This window comes from Anas platyrhynchos, chromosome Z, assembly GCF_047663525.1.
Source record: "Anas platyrhynchos isolate ZD024472 breed Pekin duck chromosome Z, IASCAAS_PekinDuck_T2T, whole genome shotgun sequence".
Classification (NCBI taxonomy): domain Eukaryota; kingdom Metazoa; phylum Chordata; class Aves; order Anseriformes; family Anatidae; genus Anas; species Anas platyrhynchos.
In genome coordinates this window covers 84747566-84775240 of record NC_092621.1, presented here as the reverse complement: position 1 = coordinate 84775240, position 27675 = coordinate 84747566, and the positions used below count along the sequence as shown (strand labels likewise).

Below are 27675 nucleotides of genomic sequence, written 5' to 3'. Positions count from 1 at the left end.
CCATTTGGCCTCAGCTCCTATCTCCATCTCTTTAGGATGCCCCAATCAGTGCGCAGGCTTTGATTTTTGCTGCCTCTTCTCTCGGGAACTCCCTCCTCCTCCCTTTGGGGCTGTGACTCATTTCCTTGTACTGCTCATCTCATCCTGTCTGCTGCCTGAACTTATGGTTTGCTGTTCCCCTCCACAGCAGCAAAACTTGGTAGAAAAACAAGTGAAGCTATCACGTTGTAGGAAAATTTCTTTTTTTTTTTTTTTTTTTTTTCCTCAGCACGTCATCAGCCCTCTGTAAGTGCCTCAGTGAAGCTTCATAAATAGATTAGTAAACAAGGAAAAATTGGGAAAAAATCCTGTTATATCCATACAGTCCCGTTTAATGTTACCGTAGTGCGAGCATGCAAAGAGGCACCAGCGACAGTCACTCTAAAAGAAAAGTAGCCTTAAACTTCAATCTCCTGAAATTAATTAGTATAAATTAAAACGAAGTGAAGGCGAAAGGTCGCTGGGGTTGCACTGCCACCTGCTGGGGACGGCATGGGGACGGCATGGCGAGAGGCACTTTTCCTAGAAAATAGCACGGAAATGGGTGCGTGCATTTTCCTGCTCCGTGCGAAGCTGTTCGCTGCACGTGTGTCGTACAGCAGAAATTCCGTCTTTATCCTTTCCAAGGTATGTGATTCTTTCTTGCCAAGGAAGCCGATCCTTTCTGTGTTTGACAGCGATAAAATTTTAATTATTGTACCTGCTCTTCTTAAATGAGTTTGCACCCGTCACTCAGATACAGTGTGTGTCATTATTTATATCAATTTTAAGACAAAAGGCAATGAAAAATGAATGGTAGGAATCTTAAAATTATGCTCTGTTGTCTTCATTTGGCATAACTAAACACTGGCATCTGGCTTCCTACCACTATAGGGGAAAATAAGGATTTGAGGGTGTCTTTTTTTTTTTTTTTTTTTTTTTCCCCATCTATTTGAACAGCCTGCTCATCAAGTGCCAAAAAGTTTTTGTGCATCTCTGAAAAGTTATGAGATCTTGCTATATGTGCTATATGCAAAGATGTGCAGTCCTGGATACTGAGGCTGAAAGTAGAGGGAATTACATGATTTTATGCTTAAGGCACAGTACAGTAGTATTGTGAAAAGGAACAGCAGATGAAGACAGACTGGAAAGGCAGTGTGCAGGCCAATCTCAAGTCATGAGGAGAGAGACACGTCTGGAAACTACCTGTCCTAAAGATCTGCAGTCCTTGGAACCAAGAAACAACAATCTGACTCTGACAAATGCATCCCAATTACACACAGTCTTCAATTAATTTTTAATAGACAAAACATAGCAATGTAACAATGATGATTCATGCCACAGATGCGATCAGAAGTTAAACTGAAATATGAGCTTCCACGTTGTCCTTCAATGTGTGTGCTTTTAGAAAAATACTTCAAAAAAGTCTCTTGTGCATTTGTGAATTTTTGTGCTGCCTGGGAGAAATATAACTTTTCAAATAGAAAACAGGGCACTGTGTACCTCATTTCTTTAGAAATAGTCCAGATGAACTGATCAGACTTGCAGGGTGCCTCAGAAATAAAAAAATAAATAAATAAAATCTGATCAACAACCAGAGGAGTAGTTTCCAAGGTTGAAAACTCCTTTGAGAGGATGTTTTGTGCTAGCATATTTATCTGCAGGGCTCTAACTTCAGCACTGATTGCACTTGAAATCTGATGCAGAGAGAGGCACTCTCCCAGTATACAAAAAAAGACCATACGACAATAACTGAAATACCAGTAATGCACAGCCCATTTAATATTTTAAAATGTATTTAGTATTATTTATAAACAGGACACAAACTGGCAAGAGAGAGATTCTGGCACAATCTGTTCATTCAACCCATATATTCTCCTGAAGTGCTGAAACATGTGCCATCTGATGAGGTCATGGTTGTTTTTACTCTTTTTCTTTGTCTCTTCTCTTCTCTTCTCTTCTCTTCTCTTCTCTTCTCTTCTCTTCTCTTCTCTTCTCTTCTCTTCTCTTCTCTTCTCTTCTCTTCTCTTCTCTTCTCTTCTCTTCTCTTCTCTTCTCTTCTCTTCTCTTCTCTTCATCCTCTCTCCCTTGAATAGGTTAGGAAAGATGCCATGATATATGGACAGATATCATTGCATAAGGTATCTTCTGACTTGTGCAATCAGTTGACGGGCTGATCCCCTCTTTCTCCTCATTGGGATTAGTTCAGTACCCCAAACATGACTGGATTATAAGAGTTAATTGGGCCTCAATTCCAATTACTTAAACCTTTAATGCAAAAAGTCCCAATGGCCTTGGTCCTCCTCAGGACACCACTGGGCCTACAAGTGCTGGTGGGGCTGTAGCAGCACCCCAGAACCCACGTGTCACCATGCCACCAGTCAACGAGGCCCAGTCACTATAGCTCAGGGCAGAAAAAAGGGGGCAGGCTCCCGTGCCCCCTGCCAGCCTGCTGGCCATGGCCATGGGATGGGCAGGCTTGGGGCAAGCCCCAGGACATCAGATGGCAAGTCTTGGAGGATCCCATGCAAAGGGCACAAGAGACCCAAACCTCTCCCTGATGCCTCCTCTGATTCTTGGATTCTCTGATTGCGTAGTACTTTTCTCTCTGGACTGTGTTTCAGAGCAGGGAATTTGTTATTTTCCACCTAACCTGCCATTTTTACCTTCCTGAATGTAAATTTCTGGTCTGCCCTAGAGAGAGAGCCCAGACTGCAGGGTCAAGGACAATGTGGGTGTATCTCTATTGACACTCAACCCTTTAGGGCTGCTACTGATTGACAAGGGAGGACTGATGTCTGAGGAGTTCCTGGTGAACTACAACTGAGTTGGGGAAAAGGCTGCTCCACCAAATTTCTCTCCAGCTGTTCTCTCTCTAGAAGAAAGTTTTGACTCCTAGTCAGACTCAGATTCCTTACTGTGCTGTTCTTAGAATGCACTGTGATACATCCTTTCCCCAGGAGGGATTTCCAGGGGTACCTGCTTGAAGGCAGTACCTCCCTTTTTTTGTGGGAGCTGTCCAGGTGAAGGAACAGTAACCTCCAGGGGCAATTGCAGGAGGAGGGCATACCCACTGCTGTACAGGGAAGTCCAGTAATTAATAATAATAATAATAATAATAATAATAATAATAATAATAATAATAATAATAAATTAGCTGGATTCCTTCAGGTATGATTTGCTGCTCAGCTTGAGTGTTTGTCCAAGTTTACTTAAAGCACTGGAAAACCTCCTCTGAATATGCTGTCCTTTCTGTCTGCATGTCTTGAGGTCTTTTGGTGTTACATTCCCCAGGGAATCCAATGTACTGCACTTGCAGTGCAACAAGCAGAGTTCCTTTGTAGTTCTTTATCGACAGACTGGGGGAAAACCGGCCAGGATCTTCCTTCCCCAGGTAGGATTTTCAGGGATAAACAGGGATAAACTGCATAAACTGCAATGAAGGCATTGTCAAAAATTTTTTAGAAGCAAACAAGATTGCATGCGGCTATATTATTTGCCATCTAATGCAAGCCAAAGAAACAAAACAAAACAAAACAGAACAAACAAACAAACAACAGAAAAACAAGATGCCACACAAAGCCTTTGTAGTTTGTTGAGATGTTCTGTCAACAGCTGCAGACTGCTGCAGTCCTAACCTTCCTCAGCCTGACTGTTACAGGAAATGTGACAGAGACTGCATACATGACATAAGTACAAGTTCATATCAGAAAAAAAAGCCTGTAGAAAAATGTCTGCTTGATTTGGCAGAAAAAATCTTCTTGTCCTAGCTTACTGTCAGATCTCTATGCTTCACCCACCTTTTGCATTTTTGGGACTTTTTCTGTTTTTTGGTACGCAGGGAAACATCTACCCTGGGTTAATTATTGCACTGGCATCGATGCTGTGAAGTCAGCAGGTCTAGAGGAAGAGAAGTGTGGGGAAGCACAGAATGAGAGACAGAGGTGCATCAATTCCCAGCAACTCTGGCCCCAGGGGAACAGGCATCCAGGGCAGGAGAGGGCCAGTTGTGGCAAAGCTGTCTTCATCCTGGGCAGTGCTCCCTGTGTATTGCTGAGGATCTCTGTGATTTCAGCCCAAAGACCTTCCTACAGGTTTCACTTGTAGATTGGCATCCGACTGGACAGCGTGCCTTGCAGCCTGCAGAAACTGTGTGCTTGTGTGAGAAATGCGAGTTTTGTGTTGTTTCCCATTCTCCCTTCCAATGCAGCAATGTGTCCATCACCTGACCTTTCTGTACTCAGCATTAATTTCCATTAAAATGAAAATTAAACATACATTAAGGAAAAACTTGAGTGTGAAATTAATCCACATAGACTGTAATTTGACACATTGTAAAATTTTTCAGGCAAGACCAGGAAGACAGCATGTGATTAATCTGGTATGCAAATTTAAGCCTGTTAGCAATTCATGCTATCAAATATGAATAAGACAGTGACAAAGCTAAGGTTTATTCCTGGGTGATATGAAGTAATCCATCTCAGTCCTTGTGAGATATTCCGGGAGACAGCGGCCCCAGCAAACAAAAGCTTTGAGAGGGGTTTTCAGAGGCAAACTAAAAGTTTGCAAGGAGACAATTTAAAAGTGACATGGCTGCTGGGCAAGTCAGTGCATCCTGTGCCTCTCACTCATGAAGGAAGAGAAATAGGGCAAGAAAATATGTAGCTGTGCACTTATTAGGGATCTTTGCTGCCAGCCTGAAGGGAGGTGGATGCTCTCAGAGAACCAAGGTCCAGTTAATTTCTGGTTAGAGAAAAAAAGAAAAAGAAGAGAGGAAATGGATAAATAGATTAAAGACCTCATGGATTTTTTTCACTGCATTTTCTTTCTTCTGACAAAAGATTTCCTGAAGTTTTGCCTCTTTTGTTTTTTCTTATGGACAGATGTTAGTTTTGAAATCTTTTGCACAAACACTTGAATCACCACTGCTGCCACTGACACTCTGGCATAAAATATGGGTAATCTTGGGACCTTCATGCTCCTCCAAATTCTGTCACTTGCCAGTAGCACAGCTCTACCATTGCTGCACTCAGTCAGGGGTTGAAATTCCTGCCAGAAGTCCTGGGTCAATTTGTGCTGCATCTCAGGGGCGCAGGGCACTCCCACTTCAGCCCTGTAGCAAAAAGGGCTCAATGTGAGAAATTGGATTGTACCAGAAAGGGTCCAACAGTGAAATACTGCATGATTTTCAGTCCAGGTAACCCAGAGTGATTTTACCTTTTTTTTTTTTTTTTTTTTTTTTTTTTTTTTTTTTTTTTTATGCAGAGTGATCCTCTTTCAGAGTAAGAAATGTGGCATTTTTCATTTGCTGTTTGTTGGCACCAGTGGTGTTTTGCATTCAGCCCCAGTCGCACACACTAGATTTCCCCATCCTATACTGAAAGACTCTAGATGAGTGCAATGGTGGTTTTTGTGGCCTTCAAACCGGTTATAAAAATCAGTATTAAAAAAGAAAGCAAGCATGACAATGTCAAACATATCTGTTGCTGAAGAGCCAGCAGCAAACATGGCTTGGAAATCCAACTTAGGGAAGAAAGAGGCTCTTTGCTGCCTTACTGGGAGAGACAGAGGGGCTGCATTTGTAACATTAGATTCTGTAATGTTTACTGTGAAAAAACTCTGGTCTCTCCTTGGCACTGTAACCTTTCTTCCTCTATTTTTAACCAAGTTCCAAAGGCTAAACAGTGTGCGTGAGGGAAAGAGAAAATGAACACATCAGCTATAAATCAATCGTTTTTCCTAGAGCTTCATCTGCATGCAGAAACAGACATGGGCTCAGCAAAAGCTGGACACCCTACAGTGCTCAGCAGCTTCCAAAGGGGCTGGAGCATCTCCTTCCCTTGCCTGCCCTGTGCAAGGCCACACCGCAGCTTTGGTTTGTAATAAGGGTGGGTCGCTGACTGGCAGCCCAGCCAGTGTTCATCTTTCCATTTTCTCCCCAAAGTGCTCACCTTGTAGCCATGGCAACTCACTGCTGGGTGCGGGCAGACCCTGTGCTGGCTCTTGCCAACCGCTGCGAGCTGCAGCATCCCCTTGCAGGCTGCTGCCTGGTGCTGGTGCCCAGGCCAGGGGGTGGGCAGAGAGGCTGGAGGAGACACCTGATTATGTCTGGGCATAGAAAAGGTACCATTCTGCTCGGAAGGGCGATTAGCAAAACTTGGTTTTGCTGCTGTCACACAGAGCCTTCTGCCACAGTACGTATTCTGTCTTAATTAGTCTTCCGTTAAGATGTATACGCTGGGGAGAAAAAGGGATTTAATCCTGCTGCAACATAAGGTTTGAAGACATTATAAGAAGGGACTTGCACAGCCTGGGATTTTGTTCCTAGGCTTTTTGCAGTTGTTGGTTATTACAGTCATTTTTCTGCACTAGTCAGGTTGTTCTTTAATATGTTTTCCTGCTGTCTTACTAGCCTACCTCACTGAAAATTCCATAATGATGATTTCTTAATGAAAATCGTTAGTTATGACTTTCGGTAGGTTCCTATTCATTTGCACATATAGTCAAATGTCTATAGTGAAAAGTCCTTTAATTATCCTGAATATGTGCTGTCTTTCTAAAGAAACTAGGGAACAAACTCACATGCTCTCCTGGCCCAGACAGCTTCTTCTTTGGGCTGCATCTTTTTTGGGGCCAGCTGCTGCAAGAAGACCCGAGATGACAGGTGGATGTCACAAGGGCATCTCATTGGAGCAGCCTGGTGAGAGGCACGGCTCCCTCCATCTCCAGCACGCACCTTCTTCAGTTCATCTCTTGCTACCTGAAAGCATCTCTGTAAGCAGCAGCTGTGGCCTCAGAAGTCTCTGGGTAGTCTCTGGGCTCCCTGGAGAGCCAGTTTAGCTTTGCTGAAAGAGACATTACTACACCCGCAGATCAACAATTTCCAAAGGCTGGCTAAAAGTCTTCACAAGCATCTCATATCTCCCTGGCCTCAGTGTCTGTAGTACTTTATGTGCTTAAGTACCTATCTTTGGCTGGCATACCGAGCATTTCCATAGATATAATGACATTCCAGTAAAACAACAGTTCTCCAGGTTCACATAACCATTACTGCGGTCTAGATGGGAAAATGAGGCTGGACTGGCTGAAAAGGTGATGACACTGGTAACACAGAGTAATCCATAGAATAATTTTATATTATCCAAAGAGAGATGTCTGTGGGCAGATTGTTGATGCTGCCATGTGGAGCAGCAGAGGCTTGTACTTTCTGCCATAGCTGTTTGTCTCTTGTGGAAGTGGACAAATGAACTGCATATATCTGTAGCTGTAGTCACCAGCGCCATGCAGTAAAGTGAAAATATGTTGTAACTATATCTCACCAGGAAACTAAGTTTAGTCTTGACTTTGTGTAGAAAAATGTGTTTTTTAGAAAAAATCAACAACCAGGATCCTTGTCATATATTATCAGCAATTTCCTTTAGACTCCTAGCCTTTCTGTGGCATTATTTCTATTTAGTTAAGAGATGTATCTGTTCACTGCTATGCAATAACAACAGGGAGGAAATCACCACCACATATCCAGTGCAAATTTATTGATTAATTTCATAGACCAGTTTTCAAAACTCGAAGTAAAACTGTCATTTTCTCTCAAATGAGCCCGAATTCAGTGGGTAAAAGCACTATGCCAACCAACATTGTTCCTTAAAATAAAAATTGAATTATCTCCTAAAGCAAAATGTAGCAAGATGCCTATTTTGCAAACAGTTCAAAATAATTCAGATGGGACTATTTCCAAGCAATTTCTTCTATGTGAATGAAAAAGAAAACGTCTGCAGAGCTATATATAGTGTCAGTACCAAGTGAAAATAACACATTTGTACCACACAGGTTGTTCCCCCAGAATGATTCTAACTCTGGCTGTCATTACAATTGCTTCTCATTGCACTTGCAAATGCATTGAGACTAAATTTGCATTTAGCTTGCATGGAACCATTTGCATGTAATGAAGAATCTGATTAATTCTGCTCAGATTTTGTTTGTTTGTTTTCATGGTTACACCAGAAGCTCATATGTCCTGCAAGTAAGAAGCATGGAATCTGATAGATGCATGGTAGCCGTACTGGATCATGGCTATATGTCAGTATTTTCAGTGTATTTACCTTTCTTGGAATCTGTAACAATATTGTATTTTTAATACATGCTTCAGACCTTTATTGCAGCTATTTGTATGCTTAGAGAACAAGGAATTGTCAATATACATATGTAAGGATTTTGAGCACATTTCCAGTGTTTGCATATTCTCCTGTAGAGAAGAATAGACAAACAAAAGCAAACAAGCCACTGATAAAGAAGGTCAAATTCCAAAATGAAAACTATTCTGCTGTGCAGATGGTTTATTCACCTTTCCAGCTTCTTACAGGTGCTACCTAGAAGAGTAACACATGGAGCAAGGGCGACACACTGTGATAATCTAAGAGAAATACAGGATTCTTTATTTTATTTTATTTTATTTTATTTTATTTTATTTTATTTTATTTTATTTTATTTTATTTTATTTTATTTTATTTTATTTTATTTTATTTTATTTTATTTTATTTTATTTTATTTTATTTTATTTTATTTTTTCAATTGGATGTTATCTCCTAGTTGGTCAGAATCATCACAGATCCACGATAAATGAATTTTTCTCATTGCGAGTTAAGGCCATGTGAATGTGCTCCTCCACGGTATCTGTGACTATCCAGTGACAGCATTTCATCAGGAACAAGCTGCTGGAGGTCCAGCAAATGGAAAATGGGGAGAGAATGAGCTATCTGACACACAAGCTCTGTTCGTCTCAACAAGACTTTGTGCTCTCTTAGGGAACAAAAAAAGCAATTCTAAAATTTAAGAAAAAAAAAAAAGTAAAAAAAAGTCACAGGTTAAATCCAGTAAAACAAGTTGCTCCGTTATCCTAGGGATTATTTTTTGATAGTGTTGTGCCTTTTGTTTGATTCTTTTTTATTGACTTACATTAAGGTTGAAGCAAGATATCATGAGAGACATCTGGAGAAGATTCAGCCTTTTATATGTCAAAATGTCCTTCTTGACATCAAAACATACAGATAGGAGAGAAACTTAACAGGACATTCTCTGGAACCTAATAAAACATGATCCCTGAAAGTTTTACTTTAAACTAATACCAGTTATAATGGCAACTGATAACAGTTACGAGATATACCTATTATGGATAGTTCATATGGCTTTCTTTTTTTCAGTCTGTTGTCCTTCTCGTAGACAAAAAGATGAAAACAGACTTTGAAAACAGATTTTCAAAAGGTTCAAAGGTCTTTCAGAAACCAGGCTAAAATAATGAGATAGAGTTTGCTTTATGAGAACGCTATTCAGAAAAATAAATACATTTAGCAATAGTTAACATGTTAGGCAAGATTTCCTGTTCCCTAGTTTTGCTTTGGGTTTTGGCTGCCTTTTAGACGAGGCTTAATCTTGCATTTCTGTCATATGTGAACCCTTAGCGGGTCATGAACTGTGGCTTCTGTGAAGGAAAGTTGTTGCTATTAACCTGATGATTCAGCGTACAGACAGCCTATGCCATCCTCAAAGAGGACACGTAGTGTACTAGAGGAGTAGTATACTTTTGGAGTAGTATACTTGCTGAGGAAGAGCCTCCAAGGTGCTTGACAATGATGAACTAGAGCTGTTCATCTCTCAGAAGCACACGAGTCTGACCTTCGTCCTGGAACTACAGTTTAATGGCATTCCTTGGTTTCTGACACTTGCAGTAATACAAGTGTTTCTGACAAAGAAAAAGAAGAGAAGAGAAGAGAAGAGAAGAGAAGAGAAGAGAAGAGAAGAGAAGAGAAGAGAAGAGAAGAGAAGAGAAGAGAAGAGAAGAGAAGAGAAGAGAAGAGAAGAGAAGAGAAGAGAAGAGAAGAGAAGAGAAGAGAAGAGAAGAGAAGAGAAAAGGAAAGGAAAGGAAAGGAAAAAGAAAAGAAAAAGGACATACCAATGTGGGAAGTACTTCTCTTGAATAAACTACTTTTTGAGAGATGTTCCTCAAATTAAGATGAGAAACCTCATATCAGTTCTCATTATGCCTTCCTGTCAAAAGCAGAGGTTTTCCCATGTAATGTGACATTAACACCAATTGCATAAATACCTACTGCATCTTTACTTTGCATCAGCTTTGCATTATTTACCACTACAGGTTCTATTGTGAAGCTTCATTTATCATTTGCATCCTACAGAAGCAACAAAACTAGAGAGCAAAGGAATTTAACTACTATATCTGCAAGTGATCTGCATTTTTCAGGCATGGGGACTATATTCCAGAACAAATTTTATTCTGAAAATCTTTCGTCAGGAATCTCCGCTGTTAATGGTACCTGTATCTCTTTCTGCACCAAAAAAAAAAAAAATTAATGAACAATAACAGCTGATCTTACAATGTATTTCCTTTCCAACTTTTCCACTTTTAAAATCTCACATTATATATTGATATTTTGAGTGGCTGATACCAAGCTATTTTTTTTTTTTCTGGATCTTTGCAAGCACTCCAGCCTGTTGGTGGAAATACGCCTATAACTATTCATGTGGGTTTGTGCTGGTGGTGTTGGTGGTGGTGGGAGGGGGAATGTTGTTTGTTTTGGTTTGTTTTGTTTTGGTTTCATTTTGTTTTATATAAAAATGTTATTTTGGACGAGTGAAGCTATTACCTCCCTGCTGTTGTAGTCAAACCCTAAGGGACAGGCTCACCTGGGTGTGTAGTGGGCACAGTGCTACTGACAGTCAGTAGGGATCAGTGGCACCACAGATTGACTTGGAGCAGAGCAGTGTACAGAAGTTTTGATCCTGCCATCTTGTGTGTATGTGCACATGAGCACCAAGCAGTCGTGCTGGTTACAGTTGCATCCAGCCTTGACAAAAACGGTACAAAATGTGGTTTCTCAGACTGAACATAACATAGCAAGCCTGGTTCACTTCAGGAAAAGTCTGGTTCAAAAACGAAGTCCTGCTTGACAAAAGTCAGCAAAATACTTTCTTCTGATTTTTGTGGAGACAGGGTTTCAAATTTGTCTTTCATGCCACCTTCCTGCCACGTTTCTTCCTGCACTGCCCATCATCTCTGCTGCCAGTCTGTTAACATGCCTTTTGCACCAGTTTCATTTAGGAATTCTTTATGCCTGTTTGTCCAGTTTCTGTGTTCTGTCAAGCTGCAAACATCTAAAAAACATCTGTGGCCTTTTCTACCCTTTCCAGGCACAGTTCAGACAGAGCTATGCAGTCTTCAATAATACAGTAAAATTGTACTTGTGCCATGAAAAAGCTGTGCAGTGCTTACTCCAAACCTTAAGTGAAACTGGTTCTCCACAATCTGTAACATACATGTATATCCCAGTGTATTTAGGAGGACCGGAAGGACCCCAAAGTAATCTTTGCTGCACCTCTGCTTATGTTTTCTCAATATACCTTTGGGGCATGTTACTGAAAGACAATTTTTAGTGTTTTATAAAAACGTCTGTAGAAATTCAGTTTGGGAAAAGTTTCCCTCTCATGTGACATGATTTGTTCTCTATACACTCTGCCTGTGAAGCTACAGCTGCAGTGATTTGGAAACCGTAGGTAAAAAGGCGTGGAATGTTTTACAGTCACAATTTTTCCCTCATTTGTGCCAGGAGCAAGGACAAACTGCGGGAGCCATCTGCCTTCCCCCAGCCTGTCTGGAGCGGGAAGAGCAGCAGCCAAGAAGCTGTGTGATGGCTCTGCCCGTCATAGCCCTGGCCCTTTTCGTCTCAGCCATAGGGAAGGAGGCAGCAAATCCTGCTTCTGGCAGCACCCAGCAATGTCACTGTGCTCCTGACTGCAGTGCAAGCATTCCTGTCTCATCTGAATAATGGGTTAATGATGGGTTCTGTGCTTAAAATTGCTTAATGTACATAAAAGTCTTGAGTGCTTTGACACATGCTTTACAAGTATCAGTAGGAGGCGTAAGTTATAAAAGATAACCAAGACAGGGAAATGATTTATTTATTTATTTATTTTTATTTTCCAGAACAGCAACAAATACCATGACCAGTAAGAACTAACTTTGGCCTAGTCTTCTCATCTAGTACCACACAGCATTGTGGCAGAGCAGTGCTCTATAACAAGAAGCGCTGAGCTTATTGCACAAAGACTCAGGTAAGCCAAAAGAAGTATTATCTTCATTACCCTCAAGCAGGTCAGGCAGATGTTATCAGGAAATGTCTGGCAGTCATGGACTGCTTTGTGTCTTTGTTCTGCATTAACATGCTTCAGCAGAACAGGAGAAGACAAGGAGCTCCATCAGAATGGACCCTGTGAGTGATAGGGAGAGCACGTTTCTATTTTTTTTTTTTCCTGAGAAATAAATAAATAATTTACCAAAAGCAAACTTTAGAGACTGAGTTAAATTCCTCACCATTCCCTTTAGGACAAGTTTTTAAAATGTGTAGTACTTTGGTGAAGTCAGGAGGGGCATCAGTAAAACTGCTAGCTTGGACTTCTGGAGGGCAGACTTTGAATTGTTCAGGACACTGGTAGGGAGGGTCCTTTGGGAGTCAGTTCTGAAGGGCAGAAAGGCCCAGGAAGTCTGGATGATCCTCAAGAAGTCTTCAAGGTGCAGGAGCAGGCTGTTCTTGTGTGCCTTAAGATGAGCTGGCAGGGAAGAAGACCAGCAGGGATGAACCAGGATCTTTTGCTGAGTATGTGGGAGAAAAACATTTTATGTCCAGTGGAAGAAGGGGCAAGCAACTTGGAGAGAGTACAAGGAAGTTGCCAACATATGAGAGAGAAAATCAGGAAGGCTAAAGCCCAGCACGAGCTCAACCTGGCCACTATGGTTAAAGACAACAAAAAACATTTATATATATATATATATTAATGGCAAGAGGAGAACAAAGGACAATCTCTATCCTTTCCTGGACACAGAGGAGAACATGACTACTGAGGATAAGGAAAGGGCTGAATTTCTTAATGCCTTATTTACATCCGTCTTTTCTAGTCAGGCCGCTTATCCTTGAGGTACTCAATCTCCTGACATGGAAGTCTAGGACAGGAAGCAGAAGAACAACCTCCTTCCCACAAACTTCAGATGGAAACCGTCAGAGGCCTGCTGCTCCACCTGGACTGTCACATGTCCATGGGGCTAAATGGAATTCACCTGAGGGTGCTGAAGAAGTTTGTGGATGTAATTGCTGGGCCGCTTTCCATCATCTATCAGTGGCCTTAGTCATCTGGAGAGGTCCCAGATGACTGGAGGCTTGCCAATGTAACAGACATCTATAAGAAGGGTCTTGGACCTGGGGAACTACAGGCCTGTCAGCCTGACCTCAGTGCCAGGAAAGGTGGTGGAACAGGTCATCTTGACTGCTATCACACAGCTTACGTGGGACAACCAGGGGATGAGGCCCAGCCAGCATGGCCTCATGAAAGTCTAGTCCTGCCTGACCAACATCATCTTCTTCTGTGACCAGGTGACCCTCCTGGTGGAAGAGAGAAAGGCTGCTGATGCAGTTTACCTAGATTTCAGCAATGCCTTTGACATGGTCTCCCATTGTATCCTCCTGGAGGTGCTGGCAGACCATGGCTTGGACAGGTACACTCTTTGCTGGGTTAAAAACTGGCTGGACGGCTGGGCCCAGAGAGTGGTGGTGAATGGAGTGAAATCCAGCTGGCGACTGGTCACCAGTGGTGTTTCCCAGGGGTCTGTGTTGGGGCCCATCCTCTTTAATATCTTTATCGATGATTTGGATGAGGGAATTGAGTGCACCTTCAGTAAGTAAGCAAATGGCACCAAGCTGGGGTAAGTGTTGATCTGCCAGAGGGTAGGAAGGCCCTGCAGAGGGACCTGGGCAGGTTGGGTCAATGAGATGAGGTTCAACATGGCTAAGTGCTGGGTCCTGCACTTGGGGCACAACAACCCCGTGCAGTGCTACAGGCTGGGGGCAGAGTGGCTGGAAAGCTGTGCAGAGGAAAAGGATCTGGGTGTGCTGACTGATGCTCACCTGAACATGTGCCAGCAGTGTGCCCAGGTGGCCAAGAAGGCCAGCGGCATCCTGGCTTGTGTCAGGAACAGTGCAGCCAGAAGGACCAGGGAAGTGATTGTCCCCCTGTACTCTGCTATGGTGAGGCTGCACCTCAAGTGCTGTGTTTAGTTTTGGGGCCCTCACTACCAGATGGACATCGAGGCCCTGGAACATGTCCAGAGAAGGGCTATGAAGGTGGGGAAGGGCCTGGGACACAAGTCCTGTGAGGAGCGGCTGAGGGACCTGGGGTTGTTTGGTCTGGAGAAGAGGAGGCTCGGGGGAGACCTTAGTGCTCTCTGCAACTACCTGAAAGGAAGGTGTGGGGAGCTGGGACTCAACCTCGCCTCACTGGTAATAAGTGATAGGACTAGAGGGAATGGCCTCAAGTTATGCCAGGGGAGGTTTAGATTGGAAATGAGGAGACGTTTCTTCTCAGAATGAGCAGTCAGGCATTGGAATGGGTTGCCCAGGGAAGCGGTCGAGTTACCGTCCCTAGGGGTGTTCAAGGAGAGGTTGGACATGGTGCTTGGGGACATGGTTTAGTGGGTGACATTGCTGGTAGGGTGATGGTTGGACCACATGATCATGGAGGTCTTTTCCAACTTTTATGATTCTATGATTCTTCTAGGACCAGATGGAAACTTGTTGTATAAGTGAAGGAAAACATACTAAGGGTCCAAGCAAATTTCTTTCTAGTCCAAACAGAATTTCTTCACATGAAAACAACTTTGATCAGAGTCATTAACAAGCTAAACTACAGAAGAGCAGAACAGACCTCACTGAATTAGTGCACAAATTAAAACTGACTAATTCAATCTGAGAACACATGTGGCACTGCCCCTGGGCATCGCTGCAAGTGCAGTGCCTGTAGGCAGTGCAGGAAGCCCCATGTCTCCCTTGGCAGTCAAGGCTCCTTCCCTGCATTAGGACAGGGAAGCCTCTGCAAGGCAGGGCACAAACAGGAGGAGCACAGGGCAGAGGTCTGACCAGCAAAAGGTCTGACTTCAAATCACCAGGAGCACCTCTACTAGGGTGAATACCATTCATTCAGCACAAAAGCTACATACTCAGCAGCTGTGCACAAGTTATTTGGTGTGTTACCAGTGCAACATCACCAGGATTTCTGAGATCAGATGTGAGGAAAAGATAAAGTGCTGGAAATGGATTGCCTGTAAGGGTCTCTTGAACCAAAGCCGAAGCCTACCTATTTGCAAAAAGAAAGCATATAAGGCTCTCCAATCACCTGGTTTTAAGCCAAAACCTGAAAATCTGAAGTTAATTTTCTTTTCTAGTCCACCTATGATGTTGTAATGGAACAGAAGCACTTTGCAAAAATGTCCCAGCACCATTTCTTAAAACATTTTGCCCTTGAGCAGGCAAATAACAGCAACGTCTAGGGCCAAGATATAAATTACTGATGTTTCCAGCTGCCCCATGCTATTTTATCATCCTTGCTTTAGCATCTGATTATGACGTTTGTGATTCCTTTTGTGTCGAGGCTATATACTATGCAAATTATCCAGGAAGTTTGTCATAAGAGCAGATGTCCACTGTTAGAAAGATAAGCATATCTAAATATTTTCTATCAGCTTTCTTCTTATTCATTGCATTTAGGGGTGGTCTTATAAGCCCATTCATGCACTCACAGCTGCAGCCATGCTTACCATGCTTATATGGACAATAGTTACAGCAGGAAGGAATAGAAAAAGTGGGGAAACCTCTTGGTCTACCATCTGGACAGAAATGAATTTTCCAGAACACAAACTGCTCAGGCTTTATGGCTCCCTCCACTCCTATCTTTGTCATGACTGCCAGAATTGCTAACCTTGTACAAAGCAGCATCTGCTGCAATGCTGGGTCGTGTGTGGTGGGACTCTGGGCAGATATCATACACAAATTTGGAGGTATAATAGTATTAATAGGAAAAAGAGATGCGGAAGTACGTCGGTCATTCAACCCACTTGACATGGGGTTTGGAACATACGGATGATCTCAGGCAAAAAAAAACTTCCATTGCCTTGAAAACCCTGCATTGTCAGTTTGAGGCATAATTCCTTGTTTGCAGAGATAATGTCAATGATTGGAATAATCATCAGCCTGATCCAGATGGAAAAGTAAACACTTTATTTTCATGCTAGAGTCATGTTTGCTTAGCAGTAGCACCTGTGACACACTGAAGGATGAGCTAACACCCACGAAGTATTTCTGTTCCCACTTCTATTGTCCTTTGCAACGGAAGCTCTCACCTTTGTTTTTACTATAAATCCCTTGTAGGAGAGAGATCATCTGCAGTTCTGACTCAGACCATTAAAAGCATATTGAGAAATAACTTAGGTTTCCCAGAAGGCTAATTTACGTCAGCAAGCAGAAAGATAATCACAGTCATAAATCTTTGTCCATGTCTGTATCTCCTGATTGTTTCAAAAATATCAGGACAATACTTTCTATACCTTAAACAAATGCAGTAATTCAACTTGTTTTTCTTAACATCTGCAGTGCATAGTAGCTATGGTCTTTTACGTGTATACCAGACTACTTCCAGCATGTTGGAATTAAAAATGCTCTGTAAATTATGCATGACTTTTTAACATTCATGAATCCCATAATTTTGTTTTATTGATCAGTTCTTTCCAATAATTGGCAACAACCCATGAGGAAATGAATGTTCTACATTGGGCAAATGGGAATTTCATTGGTGTAATAGTGGGAAAACAAGAGATGTGCTTAGCAAGCTAAAACGTTACTGTTCTTTACATTTATCTGAGAGCAGTGTCACTGTCCTTCTGCCTGAATTTACCTGGGGGCTTCAGAGGAGTAAAAAAGCTGTTTTATTTGTTATTTAAAGGGAAGATAAGATATCCAGTAAACCCTCCATTGCTGTTAATATTAATGAAGGTAACCATACACATACCTTGACTTCTATTCTTATTAATGAAAACTAAAACACATCAGTGTAGGGATTCTAAAGGTTTTCATTGCACCTTATTTTCTTAGGACTGGAAGCCAGCCTTAGCCTTCTCTGTTCCCAGTCACACTGTGCCTTCATTTCACACACATACCAATTAGGCACTCAGGGCATACAAGGCTCTCTTCTGGTCCTACATGCCCAAGGCACAGCAATTCTTGCTTTAGTAAGGCAAATTTACTGTGAATAATCCGGTCAGTCAAGACCATGTACTGAAGAAGAGCACTTACCTTTGAGCCAGTTATAAAACACAAGATCTAAGAAGCATCAACGGAAGCAAAACTCGATAGCTGGGGAGGATCCACAGCCATACATCTGCAATCCTACTACCAACTTATTTTCAGATCATGGGATAAGAGAAAAAAATTCATTTTTATGAAAGATAAATCCAGTCCTCAATGAAATAAAAACGATTTCATATAGAAATGGTTACTGGTTGGATGTGATGGCTCCGAACACGTTACTGTGAGGGCAGCCAGCCTTCCTGGTGGGCCATGTAGCAGACACTTTCAGATGGTCCCACAAGGCTGCCAAAGAATAGTCATGATAAACAAAAACAAAAACAAACTAAAAAGACTTCCAATGTTGATTATGGCCTCTCACGACTCAGTATGCTTATGCCTGGTGATAGAGACTTATAATCTGAGGGCAGTTAAAGGAATGTTAATTCTCCACATTCAGCTGCTAAATCTTGCAAATGTGTGATTTGGGTTCATAGCATTCTGCTTTGGGAAAATGCCTGATTCTGTTGTATACTTTGTTAAAAATGATTAGTACAACAAAGTAGATTCTGCATCACTTATTGGGTGTACATAATGAGATTGATTCACTTGTTTGATTTCCTGCTCACCAAGGAACTCTATGTTTGTTGAGTGTTACTGAATTTGTGTCCACCAGGAAAAAGAGGAGATTTAGATTTATTCTAATAAAATCTTGTATCAAGGCAAAATTAAACTGTAGAGAAGAATGAGTAATGCTTTAAAACATGGCCATGGTATTAATTTCAAGTGTACATATAGCAAAAGCACTTTAACAAAAAGCACAACTTGCCTTTCACTTTTCTTCATTTTTTTTTTTCCTCCAGAGTACAAAGTAAAAGAAATATATTGACCTCAGGGTTTATTTGCTTTTGTTTGTTTGTTTGTTTGTTTGTTTTGTTTGTTTTTAATAGTTCTAAATAGTTGGGGAAAAAAAAAAAGTGTTCCTAGAAGTTGCTAAATTCTTTCACTTATGCCTCATGAGAGGTAGAAGTCTCAGTAGTCCATACTAAAATAATAAAAAAGTTACTAGGCAAAAACTACTCCCCCCGCCCCCAAAAGCAAAGTACAGGGTATATCAGATAGCCATGCTGACAGAGAAAACTAATCTTACATATTGGAAAGATGAATGACAAACAGGAGCATAGTCTTTAAGAGGCATAAAAAAACTCCATACTCTAAGACATCTTGGCAAATAAAATTTATAATTCAGAAACAGAAAAAGGTTACAAAGAAAACACTACAAAAGTCCACAATTGAACTTTGAAGTTTGCAAGTATTCTGAGTAGCTTCATTTGGCAACCCGTCCCCAGGCTTTGTGTGTGTGTGCAGTACCAGACATGAGCTCTACATCAGCAATCCTCAGGTTAAAGCAATATTCACAGGTGGGTTTTATGGGGAGTAAATCATATACAACTTTGGCTTATAAGAGAAAACAATTCCTTATTACATATCACGTGTGAAAACTTATGTATTGATCTTTTATTTTTTTGGGTAGCCAGGGAATGCAATGACCGTCTAAATGAACTACTTATTGATCATCCTCCTGGATACAGGGAATTACATCAATTTATCTTTTAAGAATAATGCTTTTTCTGGCATTACATAACCACAGCAGAGTGTCCTAAGCTTAGCACTTTTTCCAACGTATTTAATCTTTATAATAACTTTGCAACTATGCAGAGCTCTTCATAAATATTTAATCCAAATTATTCTGCAGACAAAAGCACCAGAGAAGAGTCAGAAAGTGACTCACAGTTTCTTAATCAGAGATGAGTGACTAGGCAGCTCTGATGTCGCAGTGGGAGCAGGTTATTGGTGTTGATTAAATCATCTGAGAATGAATCCCATCTGCAGTTGTGGGCCAAATCCTGGCTTGAGCAGGTGGCAAGCCATGCCGAGGCAGTGTGCACTGAGGATCTGCTGTTCTGCTGCAGTTCTGCGGCAAAATGCAGAATAACAGTGCTGTCCTTGGCACACGGGGCTTCGTGATTATTAAAACTTTTCCCTCCACAGCAACAGAAAAAAAAAATCAATTCTGGCACAGATGAACAGCAAGAAGGTGTGACTTCTTTCTAGTGTTTAATTTGTATTATATAAATGCACGTAGTTCGGAGCAACATGGATTCAATAGGCCTTTATAATTGATGTATGGCTCTGTTAGACACTTTGCAGTATATGCTCAAGCATTAGACAACCTAATTTGGGAAACCAAGTGTAATCTACGGATTTAAACTAGAATCCTCATCCGTGCTGGACAGAGAGTGTGCTCATATCCATTCAGGAGACAGATGTATTTTTAATTTAAAAAGCCTTGTGGGTTAGAAAAAAAAAGTATTTCTTATGCTGTTGGATGAAGTCTTTGTGAGAAAACAAGAACAATTTCTGTAAAAGAATATTATATACTTTAAACTAGTACACATCACTCTAGCAGTAAAATAATGGTAAAAATAAATAAGATTAATTTATTTCCACTCTCAGGAACTTTTATCATGATATTATGGATGGAAATAAGAAAGAAAAAGTGATCACACATTAAAATAATTTATTGCTCATTAAATACTGTGTGAGGTATAGCAGTTCCTATGTTCTTCTGGTATAATTCAATTGACTTTTGTTTATGCTCACATTTTCTGGATATATATACATATATATATTTTATTGATTTGTTAGCCTACAGTAAATTCACCATATGTGCCTAATTGCAGGATGGTTTTAAAATAACATCAAGCGTTAGTCTTACCGTTTGATCTTACCCGGTTAAATGAGAGCGGATACACGAACAGCTCTGGGGATCCTGCAAGAAATATTGGGGAAATGACATTTTCCTGAATTTGTGCAATGACATTTTCAGTGACAGCTCCTTTGCAGCCTAGGTCTCCGCCACTGCCTCCCAGCCTAAAGGAAGCCAGCTCATCCAGAGATTGGCTGTGCACATGGGTGTTAAAGGACCGTTTTTATCCTGCTCTTTCTCCGTCTGTCCAGACATACAGACTGGTTTGTTCCTACCGGGCAAAAAGTGAGCTGAGCTGCAGCTGGCGTTAGCCTACAATGATGGTGCATCCACTCCTTCACTGACATCAACTGCGTCCATTCTTTTTCACACATGAAATCCATTTATTTACTTATTTATTTTTGTCTTGAAGTCTGGCTCTGCAAATGGCAGCAGGTCAGGAAGTGCTGCAGGAGATGGTCTGCTGCTGCAGTGACAGCCAGCCACCCCTGCTCAAGTCTCTGTCTCATGAATCTTTGTTTAAAATGGCTTAAAGAGGCTTTTGGCCATCTGAACTTCCACAGTTTATGAAAGTTTCTGCTGTGTGACACAATACACGATTTTACTGAAAAAAATGGCAATGCAAAGGATAGCTGAAAAGCAACCAATCACCATTATGTCAGTTTCACTGACTTATCCTTACTACATGACCCTTTCTTTTCTGGATATGTAGATAATTCTATTTACTCTTTTGTATTATGTTCTGTCTTCAAGCAAATGTTTGAGCAAAAACCTTGGGAATGAATGCAGCTATGGTCACACGTACCTTACTAAATCAAACATATACTTCTATTTGGGATGAACTACATTTTGAGTTGTAACACTGCCCTGGACACTATGGCTGTTCAGTGATAGTTACTGCTATGAAATGCTTTCTCTGATCTTTCAGGACTGCAGGATCCCATCAATCATCAGGGAAAGTGCTGAAGTTTAGATTCAAAATTACTTTGCACTGACAGTTTAAATTAAATATGTCTTCATTATCCTGAATGGTACACAAACAAGCCTCCATAATTTCATATAAAAAATCTTTTTGTTTCTGCTTCTCTTTTCATAGAGTCATAGAATGGTTTGGATTGGAAGAGACCTTAATGATCACCTACTCCAGCCCTCCTGGCACGGGCAGGGTCACCTCCCACTAGAAATTTATTTTATTCATGCCTACCATCACTTGTCCTGCATCTGAATCAAGTTCAGTGCCAAATATTTGATATGTCCCCTGCGAGATCTGCTGCGTGCAGCTTGGTGTGATGCAAATGCTGAACAAGGTGCGTCCAGGGCTCCAGGTGAACAGAGCAGGCAGTCCTGCCTTGGTGGTTCCTACCCTTCGCAGAAAGGCTCCTTGCGTGCCTCACCAGGCTCCTCTGGTAATGATGCAGCCCTGTACTTCAATGGCACCATTAACCTGGAAATCCTCCAGCATTTTAAAGAGGAAGCCTCTTATTTTACACTTACAGTGTTTCTGTTGGGGTAAGCTCACTGGTAGCCCTTTCCCTCTCCCCCCTTTATTTTTTTTCAGCCCCACCAGGCCACTAATGAGCTTTCATCTCCCCACCAAAACATGTCTAAAGATGTGGTGTTATGATTTATGCATGTAACAAATATGTTACGACCCTCCCATTAACTTTTATGACTAATGCATCTTCAGGCTATCATAACAACTCATATGGTACATAAGAAGAAGTGGAAACCCTTCGACATGAATTAATCCTTCATGTTTTACGTCTACTAAAACCCTCGTTTAGCTCAGTGCTGTAGTTTCACCAAGACTTGTTATATACTGCTATGTAACCTTGATGAAATAGACACAGAAATCAAAAGAACATTGTCAGTTTGGGATGTACAGAAAATATAAACATTTGATTTTTCTGTAGGCAAAGGAAACTGAGTGGCAAAAAAAAAAAATAATAAAAAAAAATAATGATTGCCTGAGCTGTTTTACTAGCCAGATTTGTGGCAACTCTGAAGGCAGATCAGTACATTAGCTTCTGCACAGAGGGCTACTGACACCAGGACCAGGAAGGATGGGAGGTCTGCATCCCATCTGTGAAATTCATGCTTGGTGCTGTAAGGTAAAATGGAAGCCCCAAGAGGGCAGGTTGAGTTGGACAGGTGACTCTGCTCCCATGTGGCCTGAAACCTGAAAGAGCCTTTCTTGCACAGAAGACATGCCACCCTCCTTGTCCACCCACACTTTGCTTCTGTCCAAGGCACTGAAGTGGCTTTTATTGTCTCTCTGCAAGAAACGCTATGGGTTTCTCTGCCTCACACATATACCGGTTTTCAAAGCTCTGCAAGATCCAAAGCAAGAAAGTAAAATATAAAGGCAAGATACTGCTGTTTTATTCCCTGTGTCATGCTAAAGGGGAAAAAAGGCATTATAAATTGCTGCAAGCAGAAGAGCAGGCTGTTGTGTTCAATGCTAGTTTTATGATGCTGAGGTGAAGTTAATATGACTCACTCCTATAACTTACATGGGCATGACACAGACTTTTGACATTTAATATTTTCTTTTTTACTTACCAAAAGTTATAATTACCTCTTGAAAGCTTGGATCCACTTTATTTTCCTAACATTTAGTCCCTTTATGCTTGGCATTTTGCCATTTTTCCAATGTACATATTCCATCTGGGTACTTTTCTGGCCCTTAGTGCTGCAGTGGCTAAGTGCTTAAAGGATTTATAGATTTTATTTCATGGGTATCTCATATTGTACATGGCAATTAGAGACCTGTGGAGTCATTGCAGCAGGTCACAGTCACACAGACATTGTATGGCACAACAAGGAACAGGGCCAGTTTAGGTGCACATTGTATTTCAGTTATGGGATCTGGTCTGTGCTTAAGCTCAAACTCCTTTTTAGTCTGGACTGTTTGGAAAGACATGATGTTTAAGAGGTCTGAAAAATTGCATGGAGGAGAAAAGCCAGGCTAACTTTACTCATAAAGTGAATCCCATCCAGTGTCTATTGCTGGCTAACATTTTTAAGCAGGATGTTGTGTCTTAGAAACAACACTACCTAATTCTCTTATAATGGCCAGTTCAAACAAATCAAAGTGCAAGTTAAAAAATATTTTTCATCCCCTCCCCCCCTTTTTTTTTTTACCTTACCTTGCTTTTTAGAAAAACTTCTATGAAAAATATTTGCATTTAAACATATATAAAATAAGTTTAGTGTTTCCATGAAGATTCAACCTTTCTGAGCCCAATGTTATTTTTCCTACTGCCTGTTTTGAGAGATGAAAGGTATCTTTACCATGCCAGAACATGTAGCTGCTGATGTCTTTCACAAGGTAATAGTAAAAAAAAGGAGGCAACTGAAGAGGATAACTATTTTTTACTACACAGAGAAAAACAGAATATTTCATTTGTCTTGTCAGCCTTGAAGACTAAGCAATCCAACAAGAAAATATTATTGGTCATGAGGCAGCGCTTGATCACCAACAAATCACATGTATGTAGCTCATGCCTAGACTGTGTATTGCCCTAAATAATTGCTAACCTTTCATTTCTTAATCTCTTGAGGAAGGGGTGTTCTCACTGAGAGAAATGCATCCTGTGTACCTATCAAGCCGTTTCATTTCCTTCTTGAGAGCCTTACCCTCTGTGCTCTTTCTATTGTTAGACATGGACTGGAAAGACAGAAGTAGACAGGACAGCCATTTGCAGCTGTTGGAGGAATCCTTGGCCCATACTAGCAGCAGCAGTAAGGGGTCTCTCAGAACCTCAGTTTTTATTTTTCTAAAAAAGGAGGTATAGGTGGGTGGGAATAATGCAGAGCACCCACTGGGCTCTGGCAAGGAGCTATTGAGTGCTGCGCTAGGTACAGATGTGTGCTTATAGCTGCTCCGCAAAGACACTGAGCACGCTGTGCACAATCCACTGATGCTTTTGCAGTCCAGGCAAGGATGGAATTAATAAATGATGAAGAAGCAAATTTCAGGTGCATCCTGGTGGGCAAAATCTGCAAGATGGACTGCTTGTGAGATGGACTTGGGCAAATTGGTTCAATTTTCTGTGCCTCTTGATCTAAGAATGGTAGAAAAATAAAATAAAATGGAGTTCTTTTGTAATAAGCATTGTAATAACCATTACTAGTAATAGCTTACTACAAAATGCTCTGTGAGAAGCATGGTGCATTGCTATCTATAGTCCTTTTTTTTTTTTTTTTTTTTTTTTTTTTTTTTTTTTACCTAGGACATTCTCCATAGTTTTGCATGCCAAATAATTTTGCCTAATTTAAAGCTTATTTTCCTTGTTGTGTATAAAATTATTATTTTAAAATGCTTCTTTCCTTTCAATAGGGTATTAGAGTGCTGTGTGCATCAAGGATACTATTGACATATTCAGTGAGATATTTTTAGCCTAGTGGAAAAAAAATAAAATCTTGAGAAAGGTCAGTTCTTTCACTGTGCTAATTAAATTGCTTTGGAAGGAGATTATATCACGATGGTGACCAGCAAGCTAGCCAGAACAGACACCATTCTGTAGTAGGTAGCTTTTGTGAAAGTGTTGCTCTAAGAATGGCTTGCAGAGATAGGCAAATATGCTAATAGATTGCCCGTGAGTCATTCAACGGGTTTCTTCCTTTGATGTTTTCATTTCACAAATGCAGGGAAAACAGCCATATCTCTCAAAAAGAGATCATTTTCATCCAGTTTCTATTACATTTTTTGTTAACTAAGTGCAGCATTGTATATGTCCTTTTTCAGTAACAGATTGTACTGTTAAATGGAAGCCTGCATGGTGATGCCTGTTAATCACTGTCATCTACAAGCTTGAATTTATGGAATGTATGTCTCTAATGCAACTTTTGAAACACGAGGATAGTCTGAACAAATGAGGAGGTGCAAAGCAAACAAACTAATCCAGAGCTACCACAAGGTGGGGTTAGGTCATTTACGATCTGACCAGTCCACAAGGTGAGTTAGTAGTCACGTCAGCCTTCACTTTCTTCTCTGAATCCTCTACACTTCTCTAATATGCATTTTCTCTTTACAAAATCGTCTCCTTTGTTAGGAGGATTCTGTTCAGACACCTTCCTATTCTGTGTCCACCGATGATTATTGCAACACCCATCCCCCAGTCCTGTTTTTCTGGGCTGTGTGGCTGTGCACGTCAGCACAAGCCTCTGCTCTCTGATTTCTGACTGCGGAGAGACAAGCAACTAATTTTTCCAAAAGCTTCTGCCGATCCCCTACAGAGTACTTTGGTAGTTTAGCAAGGACATTGGCTGCTAAAAACGAGTTTGGTTGCTGCTTAATTAATCGCATAAGGACTGTGTAATCCACTCAACCAGGTGACTGTTACATTCAAATCACCGTAAACACGTCTGAACACTTCTCTGTGCAGACAGCACAAGTTGTCAAGGATATGTGTCTTGCGGTAGGGGAATTTGACCTCTTGCATGAGACTGTCACTGCCTTTTGAGACCCAGATTTTAATAAATATCTGCACAAAGCAAGTTGTTAACTCTAAACTAAGGTACTGTTTTAAATACAGCAACTAGGAAGATGAAATTGAGGGAGGGTAGCCTGCATATAACATGCCCAATGACAGTTCCCAGAGTCGGTGTGATGAGTCCAGGAACAAATGATTTTGCAGGAAAATACCAAGAGTCAAGTCCAGGTGCCAAACTCAGGGACCCAGCAAAAAGAGACTGTGGTTGGAGATATGAAAGGGATTGGCTGGGATTTCTTTTGGGAAGATCAGCTTTCCGATCTTACATTACCTGTGAAATACTGAAAATACTATCTTTGAATTCAAATTGATTGCCAAAGTCTGGTGTCGGTTGTCAGACTTGCTGAAAATGTATCTTCACCCACCTGGACACAGATGTGTAGGAGGTTTCTAAAGGAAATCTCTATGGATGAGCTGTCCCCGCCGCAGACCAGGGGGTCCTGCTCCCAGCATCGCATGGCAGTGACAAATGGCCACTCCAGGGTGTCTTCTCAAAGGCTTCTTGGTTGGGTGTGCTTCTAAGAACATTTTACAGCAGCTATAATTACATGGTAGAGCATAAACTAACAAGCTGCATCTACTCAGTATTAAGGATTAATGATCTGAACTTTTAGTACTTACTTCCCCACAGGGTAGCAAATTCACCAAAATCATGCTTCAATAAATGCAAAAAATATGATACATAGCGCATGTAGAATGTATGCATAGAAAGAAGGTTCTTCCCCTTCTTGTCCCATTATCTGACACAGGACATGGCTTAAATGGTCTGCAGTTTCACCCACCTGAGCACCCACCTAAGATGCAGATTTACTGACCACTGTGATACAGACCTCACTGTGTGCTCCCCAGAGGTGTTTGTTCCCTTCTTTCACGCAGTCCTCACCACCTCTCTCTCACCATCCACCTCATCTTTTTCTTATGGGTGACACAGTGTTTCCTGTACACCTGAGCCCCACCACAAAATGGGCTCCTCACCTATGCTTCCCTGTTGACGCTGCTCTGTCATGCTTTTTTTGGCAAGGCTGTAGTGTTTCTCACACCTTGGACTCTTACCATCTGTCTGTGCTTGGGCCTCGCTTCTGAATTATAAAAGACTGGGATGTGCTGTGGTCCTGTCTGCCTGCTCCTTTGATCTCTCTGGCATACACCTGGTGCTCATGGATGGACGGCAGGCTCCTTGCAAGCTCCCTGGTTCCAGTTGGCTGGGACTTGCTTAGCCAATCTGCTTCCATTTGTCCTTGTGTGCTGGTTTTTGAGCCTTGGTAAACTGGTAAAAATGAAAAAATAAAAATAAAAAATATATTAAAAAAAATAATAAAAAGTGTATCAGAGTATGGGCTATAAAAAATATATATATAATAATAAAACAAAACAAAACAAAACAAAACAAAAAAAACAGCTTCCAGCTTTTTGGAGCTTCTGGTAGAATCACATCTTTCCCATCACGTCTCTGGCTAGGCAGTGCTTGCTTTGATGCTGGCTCAGTTCACCGCTGTGATGAATCAGAGTGGAAGGAGATTATGCCCCCTCACTGAGGTGGACTTCAGTCTAAAGAGACTTGCCACTTCAAAGTGAGCCCCAATCTCTGCTTTGGGTCACTTGAGCAGGACATTGACCAGCAACAGCAAATCCTCAGACACCCTGTAGCTCCTCAGCAAGCCTATGAGCTTGTAAAACACTTGAAAACAGGGTATGAATTCTGACCATGAATGTGAATGTACTTTTCAGGTGGGGCTTTTGTGGCTAGTTTTAGTGAAAGCTGCTTGAAAACACTGCTCTTCCTTACCTGTTTAGCAGCTACCTCAAGGAGTGTTTTTATTTGCATCCCTGCAGGACTGAAGTGCTCCAGAGCTGCCCTGGTCCCCAGCTGCCAGAGTCCACCTGGCAGCTAAACAAGCAGTGGGCTCCTCCTCTCCTGGAGACAAACCCGGTCCTCAGGCTCACTCCCCAGCTAAGACATCTGTATCCTGAAAATAGGCTGAAGATTTCTTATTATGTTGTTTCTCTGGCTGTTTGTGTAAGTAAATCTTGTAGTCAGGCAATGCATGAACAGTTTGGCACATATAATTTTCTCAATGTATTCAGATGTAGTGCCCTGAATACTAAGCATTGTGCTCTCATCAGTGGAAATGCCTGATTGTGAATGTTGTGTTGCTTTTTTTTTTTTTTTTCTCTTGGCAGTTGGGGTTATATGTAAATTTTGCACTTATGTGTACAT

General features: G+C 41.3%; 1 long non-coding RNA gene across 1 annotated transcript; it reads left to right on the top strand.

Annotated features, from left to right (window-relative positions):
* Window positions 1-271: 271 nt before the first annotated feature.
* LOC110351991 (uncharacterized) lies at window positions 272-27675 on the top strand. The gene is made up of 6 exons (XR_002400250.4): window positions 272-666; window positions 12011-12138; window positions 21056-21266; window positions 23378-23451; window positions 24710-24919; window positions 27291-27675. It is a non-coding gene; the product is annotated as an uncharacterized lncRNA (long non-coding RNA).